Genomic DNA, 20,933 nt, shown 5'->3' with positions numbered 1-20,933 from the left:
CACTAGACCCTCCAGAGCCCCTGACAGGTTTGTTCCAGGGGTTGACTATTTGATGCTTACTGACTGTGGAGAGCCCTCATGTTATAAAGAGGCTTTACAGAGGGCAGACAAAGCTCTATGGGAGCGTGCCATGAAGTCAGAGATGGATTCTCTGCATAAAAATGGAACTTGGAAGTTGGTGCCTTTGCCTGCAGGCAAGAAGGTTTTGCCATGCAAGTGGGTATACAGGCTCAAAGTTGCATCAGATGCAAAGCCAAGATACAAAGCCAGGTTAGTGGCTAAGGGCTTCAAGCAGGAATATGGTGTGGACTTTGAGGAGATCTTCTCTCCAGTGGTCAAAATGACCACACTTAGAGCTGTGTTGGCTTTGGTTGCGCATGATGATCTGGACTTGATTCAGATGGATGTGAAGACTGCTTTTCTTCACGGTGATCTCCATGAGGAGATATATATGCAGCAGCCAGAGGGTTATGCAATAAGTGGAAAGGAGAAGCTTGTATGCAAGCTGAAAAAGAGTCTTTATGGGCTCAAACAGGCACCAAGAGAATGGTATCATAAATTTGATACATTCATGAAATCACAGAAATTCAGGAGAAGTGACATAGATCACTGCTTGTACACCAAGAAAGCTTTGGATGGCAGTCTATTGATTCTCATTTTGTATGTTGATGATATGTTGATTGCCGGGAAATCTCGTAAAGAGATGGATGCTTTGAAGCAGAGGCTGCATCAAACCTTTGATATGAAGGATTTGGGTGATGCAAATCACATCTTGGGTATGCGGATACTTCGGGACAGAAATCAGCATGTGTTGTATTTGTCTCAGAAGGAATACATTGGCAAAGTTTTGCAGAGGTTCAATATGGACGGGGGGAAGAAAGCTAGTACTCCTTTGCCTCCATATGTGAAACTCAGTGCTATGGACAGCCCACAGTCGGATAGTGACAGGGCTGATATGGCCAAGATTCCGTATGCTTCAGCTTGTGGCAGTCTCATGTATGCCATGGTTGCTACTAGGCCGGACATTGCATTTGCAGTGGGAGTGGTTTCTAGATACATGGCCAACCCTGGCAAGAAGCATTGGGAAGCAGTGAAAGGTGTCATGAGATACCTGAAGGGCACACAGGATTTGTGCATTTGCTTTGGCAAACAGGATGCATTAGTGCATGGTTACACGGATTCGGATTATGCCGGTCATCCAGATAACCGGAAGTCTACTACCGGTTATGTATTTACATTCACAGGAGGTGCTGTGTCATGGATATCCAGGATGCAGAAGTGCATTGCCTTATCTACTACAGAGGCCGAGTATATTGCAGCCACAGAGGCTTGCAAGGAGGCATTATGGCTATCTCGGTTAGTGGTTGATTTGGGTTATACAGGGGATATTCCATTGTTGCATTGTGACAGTCAGAGTGCCATCCAGTTGGCAAAGAACCCTGTCTTTCATGCAAAGACGAAGCATGTGGATGTGAAGTATCACTTCATCAGAGAGGTGATAGAGAACAAGCAAATTCAGCTTGTTAAGATTCATACGGATGACAACCCGGCTGATCTGTTGACGAAGAGTTTGCCTCCGGAGCGGTTTGCTCATTGCAGACACTTGATGGGCATTGGATGAGGCCATTTTCAGCCTTGATATGGCCTTGTATATTATCATGTACATGCTGATTTTTCTTTTCCTTTACTTAAGGGCACTTTGCCTTTAAGTGGGAGGTTGTTGGGGTAAAGGCGTTATGCCCACCCTTATAGTGTGTACAAGCCCATAAGTTATAGTACATAGTACACTTAGTACTTTTAATGTACTAAGTGCACTATGTGTACTAGTGCAATATACATGTGTGATAGGGGAGTCACACACTCATGCTTTTCATGAGTTGACTTATCCCCACAACTCTCTCTCTCTCTCTCTCCCTTGCTTCTCTGTGTATGTCTCCCATGAATGAACTCTAAACCCTAATTTAGGTTTCTCCCCATCACTCTCCAGCCACATACGACGGCTCACGCAGAAAAGGGCGAATCGCCATGGGAGAAAAGGGATCCCAAGAAGGATACCGCGAGCGATGTCCCTCGACGACTCCCCACCAGCTATTGCAAAACAAGTCTCTCCTTAGTAAATCACATACCAAATGCTTTCTCTAGCATTCTGGCGTACAACAGTCCTTTAAAAGAAAACAAAGGTTCTATGCAAGTAGAATTCCCGGTTCGAGATTGGTTCCACAAAACCCTTTTTCCTTGATCCAGATTTGCTTAATGAGAATCATTGATAATCTTTTTGGTGGAGTTGACGGGCAGGTTTTACTTAGAATTATTCTATTTTAACCTCAAAGTCCCGCATGATTAAAGGAAAGTTATTTTGAAATAAGTAAATTTTCTTTGTTGCTACTCATCTTTTGGTGCACGATGTTCAACATTCCGGTGTTCCAAGGATAGGAAGGAGAAGACCCGGGTAGTTATCTCTGAGAGTTTAACCGAGCATGCCGCTTGACGGGTTGGTCTCTATGAAGGAGAGGGTAGAAATACTTCCAGATTTCTTGGAGGATGTGGCCTTAACTTGGCATACTTTGCCTGAGGAGTCCAAGAATGATTGGGAAAGGTTGACCAAAGCAATGAAGGAGAGGTTTGGGACAGTGGAGTCACCAAATGCTTTACTATTGCAATTGGATCAAATTTTCCAAAAGGAAGGAGAGTCAGTTTCTGCCTTTTCAGTGAGATATAAAGCCTTGTTCATCAAATATCAACAAGCTGCTTTACATGTTGTTGCTTCTTCTTCTTCACCTTCTATGGGAGATTCAAAGAGTTCTTCAGCAATGGATCAAGTATGTCCGGCCCGAAGCGGGAAAGTAAGTGCAAGCTATCATTGGACGAGAAGGAAAAGGAAGGCATCACGGGTGGGTTCATTTCGCCAGAGGACCACAAAAAGTACATGGCTGAAAACCAATGTTTTTTTTGCCATGTTGTGGACCACACAAAGAAGAGTTATACGAAGTACATGGCTGAAAACCAATGTTTTTTTTGCCATGTTTTTTTTGCCATGTTGTGGACCACACAAAGAAGAGTTATACGAAGTGGCTGGCAGCCAAAGCTTCAAAAGGTCTTGCGGCTACAGTTGCCATCACCGAAGCCACCCCCACCTCCTTCTACATCCACTACCAACGCAGTGCAGCTCTCATCGCTCAACCCGGTCCCATCTGTGGTTTTCGAAGGGGAGGAGGGCGTACCGGACGAAGATGCAAAGAAGGCCTTGATTCGAGCCTATGGTTCAGCAGCAGCAGCAGGGCACCAGTTTGTCATTCTTTTTTATCCAGGCAGTTCGGAGGACGCAGTTACTTCCAAGTTAGCCAAATGAATGGATTGCAATTTAGTGCCACATTCGTTGGCCGTGGATGGTTTTACACTAGGTTTACGCACACAGTTCGCGCAAAAGGCCAAATTCACTCGCGGTTTTATGATTACTCCTCTTTTGGGGTGTGATATGATCTTGGGTATTCAGTGGTTCCGAGAACACTCATCGATACTTGACTGGCGTCATGATACCTTCACTCTAGTAGACGGGTTTCCGGAGCCAATCGTTATCAAAGGAGATCGAAGCATTCCATGGATTCCATTGATTTCACACCTTCAGGCATGGTGAGCTATCAGAAAAGGTGCAGAGTGTGCTCTCCTTTATGTCCGCACAGCGGCAATACACCCCGTTCCTCCGTTAGAGTGGCGAATGGCGGCACTGTTATCCGAGTTCCAGGACATCATGCTGAGGGATGATCTACCACTACAGTTACCAACTAGCAGGCTGGAGGATCACAAGATAGAGCTAATCCCAAGAGTTGATCCACCCAGCAAGTCCCCTACAGGCTTTCAAAGGCCTTGGAGGGTGAGTTGGAACAACAACTGACCCAGCTCTTACGGGCAAGATTCATCAGACCATCCTCCTCACTGTTTACGGCACAGATCATGTTCGTTTAGAAGAAAGACAAGTCAACACGGTTATGTGTTGACTATCACGTGCTCAACAAGATTACCATCAAGAACAAGTTCCTGATGCCCAGGATAAAGTACATTCTGGAACAGTTGGAGGGCGCCAAGTATTTTTCCAAGATAGACCTGAAGAGTAGGTACCACCAAGTCCGGATCTTTGAGGCAGACGTCTCGAAGACGGCCTTCCAAACAGAGAGAGGACACTATGAGTTCGTGGTCATGCCTTTCGGTCAGGTCAACACCAGCGCTACCTTCAACAAGATGATGTCTCGGATATTCCGAAGTTGATTGGTAAGTGTGTATTTATCTTTCTGGATGATATGCTTATCTTTTCTGTGACCGCAGATCAGCATATACAGGACGTCCGACAGGTGTTATAGCTATTGCGCAAGAACGCGCTCTATGTGAACACCACGAAAAGTGCCTATGGATAAGAGCAGATCTAGTATCTCGGTTATGTCATCAGTGCCAATGGGATTAATTTGGACTTTGAAAAAGTTCACGCTATCCGCAATTGGGATGTACCGCAAACTGCTCAAGAAATCCGGTCATTTGTTGGGTATATTCCAAGCCTACAATTCACATATGGACAGGTTTTCCGAACTTGCAGCACCACTTACGGATTTGCTGAAAGGGGTGAAGACACGTCGGCAGAGGGTTACAGTGGCCAGCCAAGAATTGGAGCGTTCCATGCTTTGAGACAAGCAGCTTTGACCACGCCAGTAGTGAAGATGGCTTTGAAAAGAGGCTAATTCTATACTTTATCGTAGGGGTAACTGACAAAATTCCATTAAAATCCTCGCCTGAGTCGTCTGAAAACCCCCACGAGACACAAGTAGCCTACCCAACTAACACTAGCACTACTAACATTTCTAGCAGGTTCCAGGGCACATGTGGAACAGTGAAGATCACCATTGGCGCTATTACGCTTGGATCAACACAGCCTATCTCATGCTTGACTGCAATTCAACACTAAGATAAAGAACCCTTCCATCCCAAACAGATAATATTTAGCCATATCAAATTTACTTGCACTACTAGTCCACTGATGGAAGTATTCTCAATGGCAATGCTCCTCCAGGTACTGTAACCAATGCTTTAGATAAATCAGTGTCATATGATCCACTAGTTTTCTTGACATTACTAGCCACCACATTATATCCATCAATGATTTTGTCAGAGTTAATATCATCATCAAACACAACACTCCAACCCAATTTGTCCATTGAATCCTTCTTTCCTTTTGTGTGCCTTTCATCATTATACGAAAGAGGTGATAGAAGATACACTGCCAATCCCACCCCAACACACACAACCTCATCTCCTTCGGTATCAACTCGTTCCTTTCCAAGTCGAGTTACGACACCTGCATCTTCGAATGAAGGCGTGTTCTACCGTTTCACAAAGAGGTGAATCTTTTTATATGGTCGACCACTAGCACTGTAAGTGTCAAAATACCAATCCCATTCTGGGTGATCGCACCCATTCACTACCTCTGTACTGACTTTACTCTTTTTGCCCTTACCACCAAGTCCTTTAGTATTTCTCTTACTTGCACATTTGTCTATGCTCTTCTTGCTGGACCTTGTGTCCATTGTATTTCCTTTATCTACCTGCAAAAAGCACAAGGATAGAACAAACACATTCAAATCTATATTATATTTACACTCAACACAAGGTGGACATTTATTGAAGATTGAGCATGCAACATGGTTTCCAAGATCGGTTTTAACCGATCTTGATGGCACCTATCCACATGCAAGAGTGAGCCATCAAAATGCACCTCTTCACATTCAAGCGTATGCTACACGTTTGTCGAGCATGCAACATGGTTCCCAAGATCGGTTTTAAAACCGATCTTGATGGCACCTCTCAACCTTTGCCAACCGAGATTTGCAACATGGTTTTCAAGATCGGTTTTAAAACTGATCTTGATAGCACCTCTCCACATGCAAGAGTGAGCCATCAAAATGCACCTCTTCACATTCAAGGGCATGCTACAGGGTTGACGAGTATGCAAGATTGTTTCCAAGATCGGTTTTAAAACCGATCTTGATGGGAACTCTGCACCTTTGCTAACCGAGATTGATAGCATCTATCCATGGCCATAGACTGAGCATGCAACAAGGTTTCCAAGATGGGTTTTAAAACCGATCTTGATAGCACCTCTTCACATGCAAGAGTGAGACATCAAAATGCACCACTTCATATTCAAGGGTATGCTACAGGTTTCTCGAGCATGCAACATGGTTTCCAAGATCCGTTTTAAAACCGATCTTGATGGCACCTCTCAACATTTGCCAACCGAGATTGATAGCATCTCTCCTCATGCAAGGTAGGGCATAGACTGAGGATGCAACATGGTTTCCAGGATCGGTTTTAAAATCGATCTTGATAGCACCTCTTCACATGCAAGAGTGAGCCATCAAAATGCACCTCTTCACATTCAAGGGTCTGCTACAGGTTTGTCAAACATGCAACATGGTTCCACAAGATCGATTTTAAAACCGATCTTGATGGCATCTCTCAACCTTTGCTGACCGAGATTTATAGCATCTGTCCGCATGCAAGGTAGGGCATAGACTAAGGATGCAACATGGTTTCCAAGATCGGTTTTAAAACCGATCTTGATAGCACCTCTTCACATGCAAGAGTGAGCCATCAAAATGCACCTCTTCACATTCAAGGGTATGCTACAAGATAGTCGAACATGCAACATGGTTCCCAAGATTTGTTTTAAAACCGATCTTCATGGCACCTCTCAACCTTTGCTAACCGAGACTTATAGCATCTGTCCGCATGCAAGGTAGGGCCATAGACTGAGCATGCAAGGTAGGGCCATAGACTGAGAGTGAGACATCAAAATGCACCTCTTCACATTCAAGGGTATGCTACAAGATAGTCGAACATGCAACATGGTTCCCAAGATTTGTTTTAAAACCGATCTTCATGGCACCTCTCAACCTTTGCTAACCGAGACTTATAGCATCTGTCCGCATGCAAGGTAGGGCCATAGACTGAGCATGCAACATGGATTTCCAAGATCGGTTTTAAAATCGATCTTGATGGCAACTCTCCACCTTTGCTAACCGGGATTGATAGCATCTCTCCTCATGCAAGGTATGGTCATAGACTGAGGATGCAACATGGTTTCCAAGATCGGTTTTAAAACTGATCTTGATAGCACCTCTCCACATGCAACACCTCTCAAGATTCAAGGGCATGCTACTATCCACGGCCATAGGCCGAGCATGCAACATGGTTTCCAAGATCGGTTTTAAAACTGATCTTGATAGCGCGTCTTCACATGCAAGAGTGAGCCATCAAAATGCACCTCTTCACATTCAAGGGTATGCTACAGGTTTGTCGAGCATGCAACATGGTTCCCAAGATCGGTTTTAAAACCGATCTTGATGGCACCTCTCAACCTTTGCTAACTGAGATTTATAGCATCTGTCCGCATGCAAGGTAGGGCCATAGACTGAGCATGCAACATGGATTTCCAAGATCGGTTTTAAAACCGATCGTGATGGCAACTCTCCACATCTCCACCTTTGCTAACCGGGATCAATAGCATCTCTCCTCATGCAAGGTATGGCAGACTGAGGATGCAACATGGTTTCCAAGATCGTTTTTAAAACCGATCTTGATAGCACCTCTCCACGTGCAAGAGTGAGCCATCAAAATGCACCTCTTCACATTCAAGGGCATGCTACAGGGTTGACGAGTACGCAAAGATTGTTTCCAAGATCGGTTTTAAAACCGATCTTGATGGGAACTCTGCACCTTTGCTAACCTAGATTGATAGCATCTATCCACGGCCATAGACTGAGCATGCAACATGGTTTCCAAGATCGGTTTTAAAACCGATCTTGATAGCACCTCTTCACATGCAAGAGTGAGCCATCAAAATGCACCTCTTCACATTCAAGGGTATGCTACAGGTTTGTCGAGCATGCAACATGGTTTCCAAGATCGGTTTTAAAACCAATCTTGATGGCACCTCTCAACATTTGCCAACCGAGATTGATAGCGTCTCTCCTCATGCAAGGTAGGGCATAGACTGAGGATGCAACATGGTTTCCACAATTGGTTTTAAAACCCATCTTGATAGCACCTCTTCACATGCAAGAGTGAGCCATCAAAATGCACCTCTTCACATTTAAGGGTATGCTACAGGTTTGTCAAACATGCAACATGGTTCCCAAGATCTATTTTAAAACCGATCTTGATGGCATCTCTCAACCTTTGCTGACCAAGATTTATAGCATCTGTCCGATGCAAGGTAGGGCATACACTGAGGATGCAACATGGTTTCCAAGATCGGTTTTAAAACCGATCTTGATAGCACCTCTTCACATGCAAGAGTGAGCCATCAAAATGCACCTCTTCACATTCAAGGGTATGCTACAGGTTTGTCAAACATGCAACGTGGTTCCCAAGATTTGTTTTAAAACCGATCTTGATGGCACCTCTCAACCTTTGCTAACCGAGATTTATAGCATCTGTCCGCATGCAAGGTAGGGCCATAGACTGAGCATGCAACATGGATTTCCAAGATCGGTTTTAAAACTGATCTTAATGGCAACTCTCCACCTCTCCACCTTTGCTAACCCGAATTGATAGCATCTCTCCTCATGCAAGGTATGGCCATAGACTGAGGATGCTACATGATTTCCAAGATCAGTTTTAAAACCGATCTTGATAGCACCTCTCCACATGCAAGAGTGAGCCATAAAAATGCAACTTTTCACATTCAAGGGCATGCTACAGGGTTGACGAGTATGCAAGGTTGTTTCCAAGATCAGTTTCAAAACCGATCTTGATGGGAACTCTGCACCTTTGCTAACCGAGATTGATATCATCTATCCACGGCCATAGGCTGAGCATGCAACATGGTTTCCAAGATCGGTTTTAAAGCTGATCTTGATAGCACCTCTTCACATGCAAGAGTGAGCCATCAAAATGCACCTCTTCACATTCAAGGGTATGCTACAGGTTTGTCGAGCATGCAACATGGTTCCCAAGATCAATTTTATAACCGATCTTGATGGCACCTCTCAACGTTTGCTAACTGAGATTTATAGCATCTGTCTGCATGCAAGGTAGGGCCATAGACAGAGCATGCAACATGGATTTCCAAGATCGGTTTTAAAGCCGATCATGATGGCAACTCTCCACCTCTCCACCTTTGCTAACTGGGATTGATAGCATCTCTCCTCATGCAAGGTATGGCCATAGACTGAGGATGCAACATGGTTTCCAAGATCGGTTTTAAAACCGATCTTGATAGCACCTCTCCACATGCAAGAGTGAGCCATCAAAATGCACCTCTTCACATTCAAGGGCATGCTACAGGGTTGACGAGCATGCAAGATTGTTTCCAAGATCGGTTTTAAAACCGATCTTGATGGGAACTCTGCACCTTTGCTAACCGAGATTGATAGCATCTATCCACGGCCATAGACGGAGCATGCAACATGGTTTCCAAGATCGGTTTTAAAACCAATCTTGATAGCACCTCTTCACGTGCAAGAGTGAGCCATCAAAATGCACCTCTTCACATTCAAGGGTATGCTACATGTTTGTCGATCGTGCAACATGGTTTCCAAGATCGGTTTTAAAACCGATCTTGATGGCACCTCTCAACATTTGCCAACCGAGATTGATAGCATCTCTCCTCATGCAAGGTAGGGCATAGACTGAGCATGCAACATGGTTTCCAGGATCGGTTTTAAAACTGATCTTGATAGCACCTCTTCACATGCAAGAGTGAGCCATCAAAATGCACCTCTTCACATTCAAGGGTATGCTACAGGTTTGTCAAACATGCAACATGGTTCCCAAGATCGATTTTAAAACCCATATTGATGGCACCTCTCAACCTTTGCTGACCAAGATTTATAGCATCTGTCCGCATGCAAGGTAGGGCATAGACTGAGGATGCAACATGGTTTCCAAGATAGGTTTTAAAATCGATCTTGATAGCACCTCTTCACATGCAAGAGTGAGCCATCAAAAAGCACCTCTTCACATTCAAGGGTATGCTACAGGTTTGTCGAACATGCAACATGCTTTCCAAGATTTGTTTTAAAACCGATCTTGATGGCACCTCTCAACCTTTGCTAACCTAATTTATAGCATCTGCCCGCATGCAAGGTAGGGCCATAGACTGAGCATGCAACATGGATTTCCAAGATCGGTTTTAAAACCGATCTTGATGGCAACTCTCCACCTTTGCTAACCGGGATTGATAGCATCTCTCCTCATGCAAGGTATGGCCATAGACTGAGGATGCAACATGGTTTCCTGGATCGGTTTTAAAATCAATCTTGATAGCACCTCTTCACATGCAAGAGTGAGCCATAGAAATGCACCTCTTCACATTCAAGGGCATGCTACAGGGTTGATGAGTATGCAAGGTTGTTTCCAAGATCGGTTTTAAAACCGATCTTGATGGGAACTCTGCACCTTTGCTAACCGAGATTGATAGCATCTATGCACAGCCATAGGCTGAGCATGCAACATGGTTTCCAAGATCGGTTTTAAAACTGATTTTGATAGCACCTCTTCACATGCAAGAGTGAGCCATCAAAATGCACCTCCTCACATTCAAGGGTATGCTACAGGTTTGTCGAGCATGCAACATGGTTCCCAAGATTGGTTTTAAAACCGATCTTGATGGCACCTCTCAACCTTTGCTAACCGAGATTTATAGCATCTGTCTGCATGCAAGGTAGGGCCATAGACTGAGCATGCAACATGGATTTCCAAGATCGGTTTTAAAACCGATCTTGATGGCAACTCTCCACCTTTGCTAACCGGGATTGATAGCATCCCTCCTCATGCAAGGTATGGCCATAGACTGAGGATGCAACATGGTTTCCAAGATCGGTTTTAAAACCGATCTTGATAGCACCTCTCCACATGCAAGAGTGAGCCATAAAAATGCACCTCTTCACATTCAAGGGTGAGCCATGGTGAAGATCAAGATCGGTTTTAAAACCGATCTTCATAGCTTCACATTAAAGGGTAAGCTATCTCTCCACTCGCAAGGGTGAGCCATGGTGGGTTGTCAAGATCGGTTTTAAAACCGATCTTGATTGCACCTCTTCCCATGCAAGGGTGCACCTTTGCCTTGTGACAGCATCTCTCCACCTTTGCTAACAGAGATTGATAGCATCTCTCCTCATGCAATGTATGGCCATAGATTGAGGATGAAACATGGTTTCCAAGATCGGTTTTAAAACCAATCTTTATAGCACCTCTCCACATGCAAGAGTGAGCCATCAAAATGCACCTCTTCACATTCAAGGTGAGCCATGGTGAAGATCAAGATCGGTTTTAAAACCGATCTTCATTGCACCTCTCCACATGGGGTCTTTTAGAAATTGAAATGCATTAATGATTAGTTATTGGATGCATAATATTTATTTCTCTAATTTTAAAATTTTATTATTTTCATTTCTCATATCAAAAGTACAGCTCTTTTATTGATTATCTCTTTCATGCATTGTTCTTTTTTTAAGTAGATCTGTAGTTGTTTCTGATTGAAAGGGAGGGCAGGAGTAGTACCTGTTTTTCTTGGGAAGGGGTGTGGGCTCTTTTCTTTATTCTTTCCCTTGCCAGTGGTTTGTTCTGGGAATCAGCAAAACGACACCTGCACACACCAGCCGTCACGAAGATGGGAGCTGGCGTCAACGACTGTGGGCAAACAAAACAAGGTTTGTCATCCTCAGAATAAAATAAGGACGAATAGCATACTCTGATCAGGTTTTCGTCCTCACGAAATGGTGTGGATTTCGGCAACGACTGTGGCTATGGCTATTGCGTGCAGAGCTTGTTTAGATAGCATGGTGATGGCTGAGTCTTCAGGAATAGTAGAAATCGAGAGATGACATTGCAGAACTAAACATTCTCGTTTTTATGCGGCATACCCGTCTGAACAGCGCAGTTTGAGAGCTTCGGCAATGGCGGAACGCTTGGGCGATGGCACCGTGTAGGTGAGAGCTTGGGCGATGGCGCCGTGTAGGTGAGAGCGAAAAGCTTGGGCGACGGCGGGAGCTTGGGCGACGGGCGTGCAGTGGAGATGAAGAAACTAGATTAGGGTTGTTAATCTAGGTTAGTTTCTACTATTAGCTTTCCTTTTGTTCTTCGTAAGGTTAGTTTCTTAAAGTTCTCATTAATCTAGATTAAAATAAGCTTTACTTAGTTTAACTTAGAATTTAATTTTAAGTTAATTTAAGCTAGTTTGAGAGCTTTTTAGTTTTACTTTAAAGTTAATTTAAGCTAGTTTAAAAATTGGTATAGAAGTGTGATAATATTTTAAGTATTTTTTCAAATAATTTAATAATTCATTATTAGATAATGATTCAAATAACATAAATAAATTTAGGTTAGTTTTTATGAGGTTTTTAAATTATTTATTTAAATAATGATTTTGTCTTATTAAATATATTTTTGAACAATGTTTAAATAATATCTTTTTTTCAATTTAATATTTAAATTGTGTAAATCTTTTTTAAAATTTTTAAATAATATAAAAAATCAAGCAAGTAACACTTTAAACTGTGTTTTTTAAAAAGTTAGATCTAGGGTGGAGGCTAACACTTTAAACTATGTTTTTTAAAAAGTTAGATCTACGGTGGAGGCAACGGGAGACCTAGAGAGCCACGAGATGTCACGATCACATGGTCGTAAGGGAGGATCGGTTTTAAAATCAATCTTGATTGCACCTTTCAACATGCAAAAGTGAGCCATGGTGAACCACCATGAGCATGGAACATGGTTTCCAAGAACGGTTTTAAAACCGATCTTGGAAACGAAGTCTCTGCACATGCAAGGGAAAGCCATTTCTCCACATGCAAGGGTGAGCAATGGTGAAGCACCATGAATCCAAGTTCGGTTTTAAAACCGATCTTCTCGACCTTGCATAACACATGTTGACATGTTCACCTCTCCACCTTTGCTAACCGAGATTGATATAGCATCTCTCCTAATTTAAGGTAGGGCCATGGACAACAACCTTCAGCATGCAACATGGTTTCCAAGATCGGTTTTAAAACCGATCTTGATTGAACATTTCCACATGCAAGAGTGAGCCATGGAGAACCACCTTGAGTATGCAACATGGTTTCCAAGATCGGTTTTAAAACCGATCTTGATGCACCTCTCCACCAATCCACCTTGTATAAAACATGTTCACCTCTCCATCTTTGCTAACCGAGATTGATAGCATCTCTCCACATCCAAGCTTGGGCAAAGGAGAACCAACCTTAGCATGCAACGTGGTTTCCAAGATCGGTTTTAAAACCGAGCTTGATGGCACCTCTCCACATGCAAGAGTGACCCATCAAAATGCACCTGTTCACATGCAAGGTTAAGCTATCTCTCCACATGCAAGAGTGACCCATCAAAATGCACGTGTTCACATGCAAGGTTAAGCTATCTCTCCACATGCTACATTGTTTCCTAGATCGGTTTTAAAACCGATGTTTGATGGCACCTCTCCCCATGCAAGGGTGAGGCATGGTGAAGACACATGAATATGCAATAGGGTTGTCAAGATTGGTTTTAAAACCGATGTTTGATGGCACCTCTCCCCATGCAAGGGTGAGGCATGGTGAAGACACATGAATATGCAATAGGGTTGTCAAGATTGGTTAAGCTATCTCTCCACATGCTACATTGTTTCCTAGATCGGTTTTAAAACCGATGTTTGATGGCACCTCTCCCCATGCAAGGGTGAGGCATGGTGAAGACACATGAATATGCAATAGGGTTGTCAAGATTGGTTTTAAAACCGATCTTGATGGCACCTCTCCCCATGCAAGGATGAGCCATGGTGCTTCAGCCATGGTGAAGCACCATGATTATGCAACAAGGTTGTCAAGATCGGTTTTAAAACCGATCTTCTCCACCTTGCATAAAACATGTTCACTTCTTCATCTCTCTAGAGACCTTTGATACCATCTCTCCACATGCAATGCAGGGCCATGGAGAACCACCTTCAACATGCAACATGGTTTCCAAGATCGGTTTTAAAACCGATGTTAACGGCACCTCTCCCCATGCAAGAGTGAGCCAATGAGAACAACCTTCAGCATGCTACATTGTTTCATAGATCAGTTTTGAAACCGATGTTGATGGCACCTCTCCCCATGCAAGGGTGAGCCATGGTGAAGACACATGAATATGCAATAGGGTTGTCAAGATCGGTTTTAAAACCGATATTGATGGCACCTCTCCCCATGCAAGGGTGAGCCATGGTGAAGCACCATGATTATGCAATAGGATTGTCAAGATCGGTTTGAAAACTGATCTTCTCCGCCTTGCATAAAACATGTTCACCTCTTCATCTCTCTAGAGACCTTTGCTAACCGAGATTGATACCATCTCTCCACATGCAAGGAAGGGCCATGGAGAATCACCTTCAACATGCAACATTGTTTCCAAGATTGGTTTTAAAACCAATCTTGAATGCACATTTCCACATGCAAGAGTGAGCCATGGAGAACAAGCTTCAGCATGCTACATTGTTTCATAGATCGGTTTTAAAACCGAGAGAGAGAGAGAGAGAGAGAGATGAAATGGTTGGAAAAGATTTTGTTTTTGATCATTTTTTAAGAAACATGCTAAATAAAGGCAATTTGGTGGAGCTTATTTACAATGATAATATTGTTGCATGCGGTACAATATTTAACAATGATGCAAGTGGGTTATGTCACGGTACACAGATTGGACCTTTGTGTGTGTTCGTGTCAATAGATTTGTGTTATGATGTGGATATTGACATTCCTTTTCCGACAATGGATACATACAAACTCGGTGATGCAGTGGAAAGCACTATTAAATGGGAAAAAAAAATGTGAAGCTTTGTGATGTAGGTAGCATTGGAGGGGAGGAGGATGTGGGTGTACCAAATATCAGTATGCAAATTGCTAGAGCAGATGGATATGATGTACGGGAGAGATGGAGAGAGAGAAAATTTTTGCTTTGGACAAAGGACAAAACACAAACACCTAAAAAAGGGGTAGCGTTTCTAGTACAACCTTATGAGGTTGTGAACTTCCAAGAGCTAGGTGATGATGATATTGTAAAGAATGCGGGAGAGAGGGAGGAGACTCGATTGCAGCTTCTTCACAACATACACAAGAGAGGAGACACAAGATGTGGAGGCTAAAGCTTATCTTCACTTAGTTGAAAATAGCACACAACAACAATACAATAGAAGAGGGGTATACCCTATATGTCAAACCCTAGAATACGTGGTTCATCTGTGAACCCAAACCAAAACATACGTGGCAGTCTAACTACACCACGAGTACAACCAACATAGGTGGTGACATAAATGATAGTCACCCAGGAGATATATCGGGGCTAGAGCTTGATATCTCAACACTCCCCCTCAAGCTCAAATCCATCTCAAGTACACCAAGCAAGCTCCTAAATCTGTGAAGCTTCTCGGTACCCAAGGCTTTCGTAAAAATATCAGCCACCTGCTCCTCAGTGTTGACATAAACAAGATCAATCTCACCAGCTAGAACCTTCTCCCTCACAAAGTGATAATGCACCTCAATGTGCTTCGTTCTAGCATGATAAACTGGGTTATTAGCAAGCATGATGCTCCTAATGTTGTCACATGACAACTGCTGCATGAACTGACTGTCCCATATCTGCAAGTAGCTTCCGTAACCAAGCTACCTCACATGCAGCCATCACTGCACCCCTGTACTCAGCCTCTGTGCTCCTCGAAAATTATTTTAACACCATATCCTCCATCCACAATGACTCTTGGAATTGTCTTCTTCTAGATTTTGATGGAGAATACCGGTACCTCCTCATCGACAACGAGAGTGTTTACTACGGGTTGTACTATCAAGGAATTCACTTCTATTGTTGTAGTAGCCGTCTTGAGCTAGTGCTGGAAGAATTCACTACAATATGGGGCACTTGGTAGCAACTCTGCCAACCGAGACTCACTTTCATCTGTTTAAATGCCTGCCATGCTGCATTGAGCTTTGGATGAGGTGTTGAGGATTTGGCAATGGGTGCGATGTTGGACTTTCCTTGCTAGGATGATTCTCCAAGTTCAAAAGTTGATCCCAGAAGTTCATTGTTTGTTATTTCTAAGGTTGGGGCCTTGCCCTTCAGTTCTCAAGCAACACTGGCTGCAAATTCCTTCTGATCTCTCCAGCTCACATGTTTCTCTGAGATATAGCTGCGATTGGCACGACGATGCTCCCTTGCGAACCTGTGATCACCACAATATTCACTTTAGTGGACTCAACCCCAATGACTCTGCAATTTGGATCCACTTCTTTGCGCTCCATATTTGTTTTTAAGAACTTCAGTTACTCGGCCCAGACGAACAGTCTGAGTGCAGATGGTTCTCGCCACAATAGAAGCATTTTATCTTGGATGGATCCATCTTTTCCTTTTCTTTGTATCTGTCTCAGTTGTTGGGTCTTGGTGGTCTACCATCTCGAACCCATGGCTCGGAGGAAACTTGATCTGCACCTACCCAATGCTCCTTGCCGTTGTACCAATAGTCGGAGTCTTCGTGACTGTACTTGGTGCAAATACTGCAATGCTTGGTCTTGCAGTCGTCTTTTGTGTGTCCGCTCCGGGAGTAGCGAGTACACCAATTCTCCATTCCGCTCGGTTTCCCATGAATGCTGAGCAGCTTGAGTGCTTTTTTTATGTCTATTTTGACAGATAATAGTCCTCAACCTCACTATTCCCCTTTTTATTTCCTTTCCCCTTTTCCTTGCTCTTTTCAAGGGCTACTGCTCGGTTAAGCAGTTCCTCATACGTGCGGGTAGGATTCACTATCTCCGGTTGAGTGCAAAAACCGGTCAGTAACCAGTCTCGCATGGATTTGTCATCAGGGACCGTCAACAATCGCATCTTCAGCACAAAATCCTATATAGATTCCCCTTTACTTTGCTAGAGTTCACTCAATCAGGTACGCACATCCTCTTCATTGATTTCTTGTTGGAATCAGCATAAGAATGCACCATACATGTCATCCCATCTTCGAAAATACCCAATTGGAAACTGCTTGAACCAACGCAGGGCAGATTTCACCAGCGTGCACGGGAAATAAACCATGAATTTATCTTTTGTGAATGCCCCATTGATGTGACAAACACGTAAGAAACTTTGCAGATGACTATAAGGATCTTCGTCTTCAGTCCCTCGATAATCTTGGAACTGCACCTTGATTGGCGTGCCTTTTGATGTTGCTCGGTCTGCATGACCGGTCGATGGGTTCGTCAGAAAACGTGGAATGGGAATCTCTCTACTCGACACATAGTCAGCTCGATCGGCAAGATTGACCGGCGGAATTACTTGAAAACTCGGAGATAGTGAGTAGCTGCTCTGTACTGTGGTATTGCCTCATGGCAATCCCATGTGGTAATTAGGCACTTCCACCCCGCTAGAATTGGGAAATACCATGCCCTGAGTTGACGTAACTCTGGTGCTCGGTACCGGTGGTATCATACCCAAACCCCTGGGTGCGGCTAGAACCCAGGTCGAGAACGGAATTGCTCGACTGTCCGGTGGAAACGGATAAGCCTCTTCATACTTGCGAACGAATGTATCGTAGGATGGAATTGGGCTACCTGTCAGATTCGACATAGCTCCAATTGTTTGGCACTATGACCGGGGTAATGCAAATTCTACCCCTCTATCTGGCGGCCAATTACCAATTCTCGAGTGTGACGTAGTCGGATACACAGATGCCCCGATGAACTGCCAATTCACTGGCGGGTACACAGCTACCCGTTCAGGTTGATGGTAGGGGTTTGGGAGCAGGGTGCTCGTTCTTGCCTGACCCACGTTTATCCCATGGTCTTCTGGCGGTTGCTGACCAAAAAACGAGAACTACTGATTTGTCAGATCCTGGTTTGCATATGCTTGCGGCCCCGATTCCAGAGACAAACCCAGGAATGGTGACATTTGAGGACTCCAGTGAGTTACATTCTCCAGTGGTCGCTCATATTGCTCGGTAGAAGAGTGTTCCGAATCTAATGTATGCACAGGGCCTAATTCCCCTGATTGGGATGTCTGTTGTCGTAATGCCCGCGGTCCATCTGATTCAACGTGATACATCGGTTGCCCTTCGAAGGTAACAAGGCTAGGCATTCCCCGTGCTCCCTGATCTCGTGGGCCATTTTGTGTAGCCGCCTGTTGATGCTGGGCATTAACCTCAAGATCCGAGAACATTCCAGATTGCATTCCTGATTCTTGCACTCCTCTCCGTCGTAGCAATTCCCTTGCCTTTTTGCATATCGGCGTCTTCTCTCAGTCTGTGAGTCAGCCATTGTGGATGTACGAAGAAAGTCTTCTCGTGATCTTGGAATAGTAAGTGTCACCTTCTCCTTCAGTCAACAGATCGTCACGCAGAATGCTTCAATTGTTTGACGAGAGTGTTTCCCCAGCAGGATCGCCAAATGTTGACGGTCTGGTTACGCTAGTCCCGAGCGACTATGCACGACACGGGTGTTTGGTTAAAACTATGGTAATTGTTCGGTCAAGTGCTACTTGGTGCAACTGTGTGCCAACTTAATAACATAAATACGCAGAGAGTCGGGGTGTGCTGAACGAAGGAGATAGTATGAAGACTGCCGAGTTAGAGATGAGAAGGTGCAAGGGGATTAGCCACCTGGGTCTCACCTAAATCCTCTCTCTCTCTCACACACACACTTGGGGGATCATTAGGAAAAAAGGGAGCTTATTTCTCACACACACACTTGGATCATTAGGAAAAAAGGGAACTTATTTTGGGGTCTTGTAAGAAATTCGTGATTTCTTGTTTTTTTTTCACCCAAAATCAAAAAAATATTACAAGTACATCGAACTGCCAAAATGTTAGACTGGAATATGCAGTACTCACACGTATGAAGATTTCACATTAAATGCTTCAAGAAAGTACTCTATTTTGAGGACAGAATTCGAAATTTCTGACATCATCGGCACGTTCATTGAGCAAAAGCCCCTAATCGTGTTTTCTTGCAAATTTTTCGGCAATCCCTTTTTGGGCTTTCTCGGGCCTCCCGATGCCGGTTTTCGGTGCTTCCAGAGTCGTTTAGGGGGTTTTTGGCCGCTGCGGACGCGTCGGTGATGCCAAAAATTCCGAATTCTATACTCAAACCCATATTTTGAAGATGTCGCAATCAAATATAATAAATGAGAAAGATATCTTTCATTGAATGCGAACTCGGCATTCTTCATTTGGATATGACTTTTTCTTCATTTTGCCTCTTGTTTGTTATTTTTTCCAACGTTACGTTGGCCCTCCCTTGATTGGTTGAGGGTAATTTTTTCTAAATCCTAAAAGGCCCCAAAATGAGTTTGAATTTTTCCTAATGGCACACACTTGATACACAAAGAAGATACAAAAAAATGGAAGTAGAAACTATTGCTTGTATTAAGGTACTGCTCAATCACAAATGACCATGGCAAACATGACACCACTGTCAAATACGACAAACCTGCCTCTTTTCCTATGCCGATTCACCGCCTCTATCCTTAGCAAAATTAGGGTTCTTGATTAGCTCAACTTGCTACCAACCTTCCTAACCGCTAGAATTTGGGCGAACCAACCTACCTAACAGGGATCGATGATCCCGACGACTGGTAAGCTGGCCCGAGGTTAACCATGTGGGCGCGGATTAACCCCGAGGTCAACAATGAAGCAAAGAAGATGTTGATTAGAGTTGGGATAAATTACAATACCATCCATGCTTGTCCTAATGATTGCATTCTCTTTTGCCATGAGCATGAGGATTTGAGTGCTTGTCCACACAGTGTGGGACACATCGGTATAGGGGAGACTTGCAAGGAGAGACCGTATCAGTAAAGAGCTTGCGACACTTTCCAATCATTGCAAGAATACAACACATGTTCAGGTGTAGGTCCATAGCGGAGTTGATGACTTGCTATGCCGCACATTTCTCCACATATGATCTTTTCAGGATTCCGCCAAATTGTGCTACTTGAAAGCACATAGAAAGAACGTGGCCTGACTTATGCAATGGAGCCACACAATTTGCATCTTAGGCTTGCTATGGATGGTGTGAATTCATTTGGGTCACGTTCCACATCCTAGTCAATGTGGCCGATAGTTTTGGTCAATTACAACATCTCAACATGGCTGAGAATAAAGAAGGGACACCTTATGATTGCCTTACTTGTGTCGAGAAAGTACAAGGCAAAGAATGTGGATATGTACATGTAACCTTTAATAGAGTGCTCGAGACCTTCTTCTGCAAGAACATATGTGTCTTTCATATCACTAGGAATCCTCCGCACACCGATGAAATTTTGGTCAAGGAAATTTTAATGTGAACGATGCATGATTTTTCAGGATATGGCGAGTGCTCAAGTATGTCCTTAAATCTTTGTGATGAGAATATATTTTAAGTCCTCTAGAAGAATATTATTATTTTTTCCTTCTTGAGTAATTTGGGGATGCCTAGGTTACTCTTGCATCATGCTGGCTAGGTTAATATCGTGGGTGACACCACTATAAATATTAATACGTGCGGTATATGACGTATGTTTGAGGCCGTCCTATGATTATTTCAGTTAGGTTTGTATTGCCAGGGTGATCTCCCTGGAAGTACTTACGCCTGGTAGTCATGAGTTGGTTATGATTTGTGCCTGTTTAATATTTGTGGGATTAATTTAATAATTAATTCAGCTTATATTTTTAGGTAATGAAGACTATGGGAATTGAAGAGTTTACTTTGGAAGAAATGTCTTGGTTCATCTTATTTCATTTTTGGCAAGCATAGTAGCTTGCAACCTTAGCAAATGATTTTTCCATTTTGAACTTTAAGAAAGATACATTTATTTATGTGGAATTTATTAAAGCCTATAGCTTTACCCTAGTCCCAATATTTGACACTCTATTTTTGTAAAAGAAGAGTGCCATGCTCTCTAAAAAG

The 20,933-nt window shown here is 43.5% G+C and overlaps 1 protein-coding gene across 5 annotated transcripts in view; it reads right to left on the bottom strand.

The window, feature by feature from the left end:
- Nucleotides 1-12,091, bottom strand: part of LOC147624740 (uncharacterized) — a 59,528-nt gene extending 47,437 nt beyond the window's left edge. For 4 of the 5 annotated variants that reach the window (XM_086819771.1, XM_086819774.1, XM_086819772.1 and 1 more), the window contains exons 1-2: nt 11,740-12,091; nt 11,551-11,635 (exon numbers count right to left, since the gene is read on the bottom strand). The gene's annotated coding sequence lies outside the window, so the exon portion shown is untranslated. Of the gene's footprint in view, nt 1-11,550; nt 11,680-11,739 lie in introns of all 5 variants that reach the window. The other variant, XM_086819773.1, reaches the window with a different exon arrangement.
- Between the last annotated feature and the right edge of the window lie 8,842 nt (nt 12,092-20,933).

Source organism: Cibotium barometz, chromosome 25 (assembly GCF_041138505.1).
Source record: "Cibotium barometz isolate CiBa-2024 chromosome 25, ASM4113850v1, whole genome shotgun sequence".
NCBI classification, from domain to species: Eukaryota; Viridiplantae; Streptophyta; class Polypodiopsida; order Cyatheales; family Cibotiaceae; genus Cibotium; species Cibotium barometz.
This window is presented reverse-complemented; position numbering and strand designations above follow the sequence as displayed.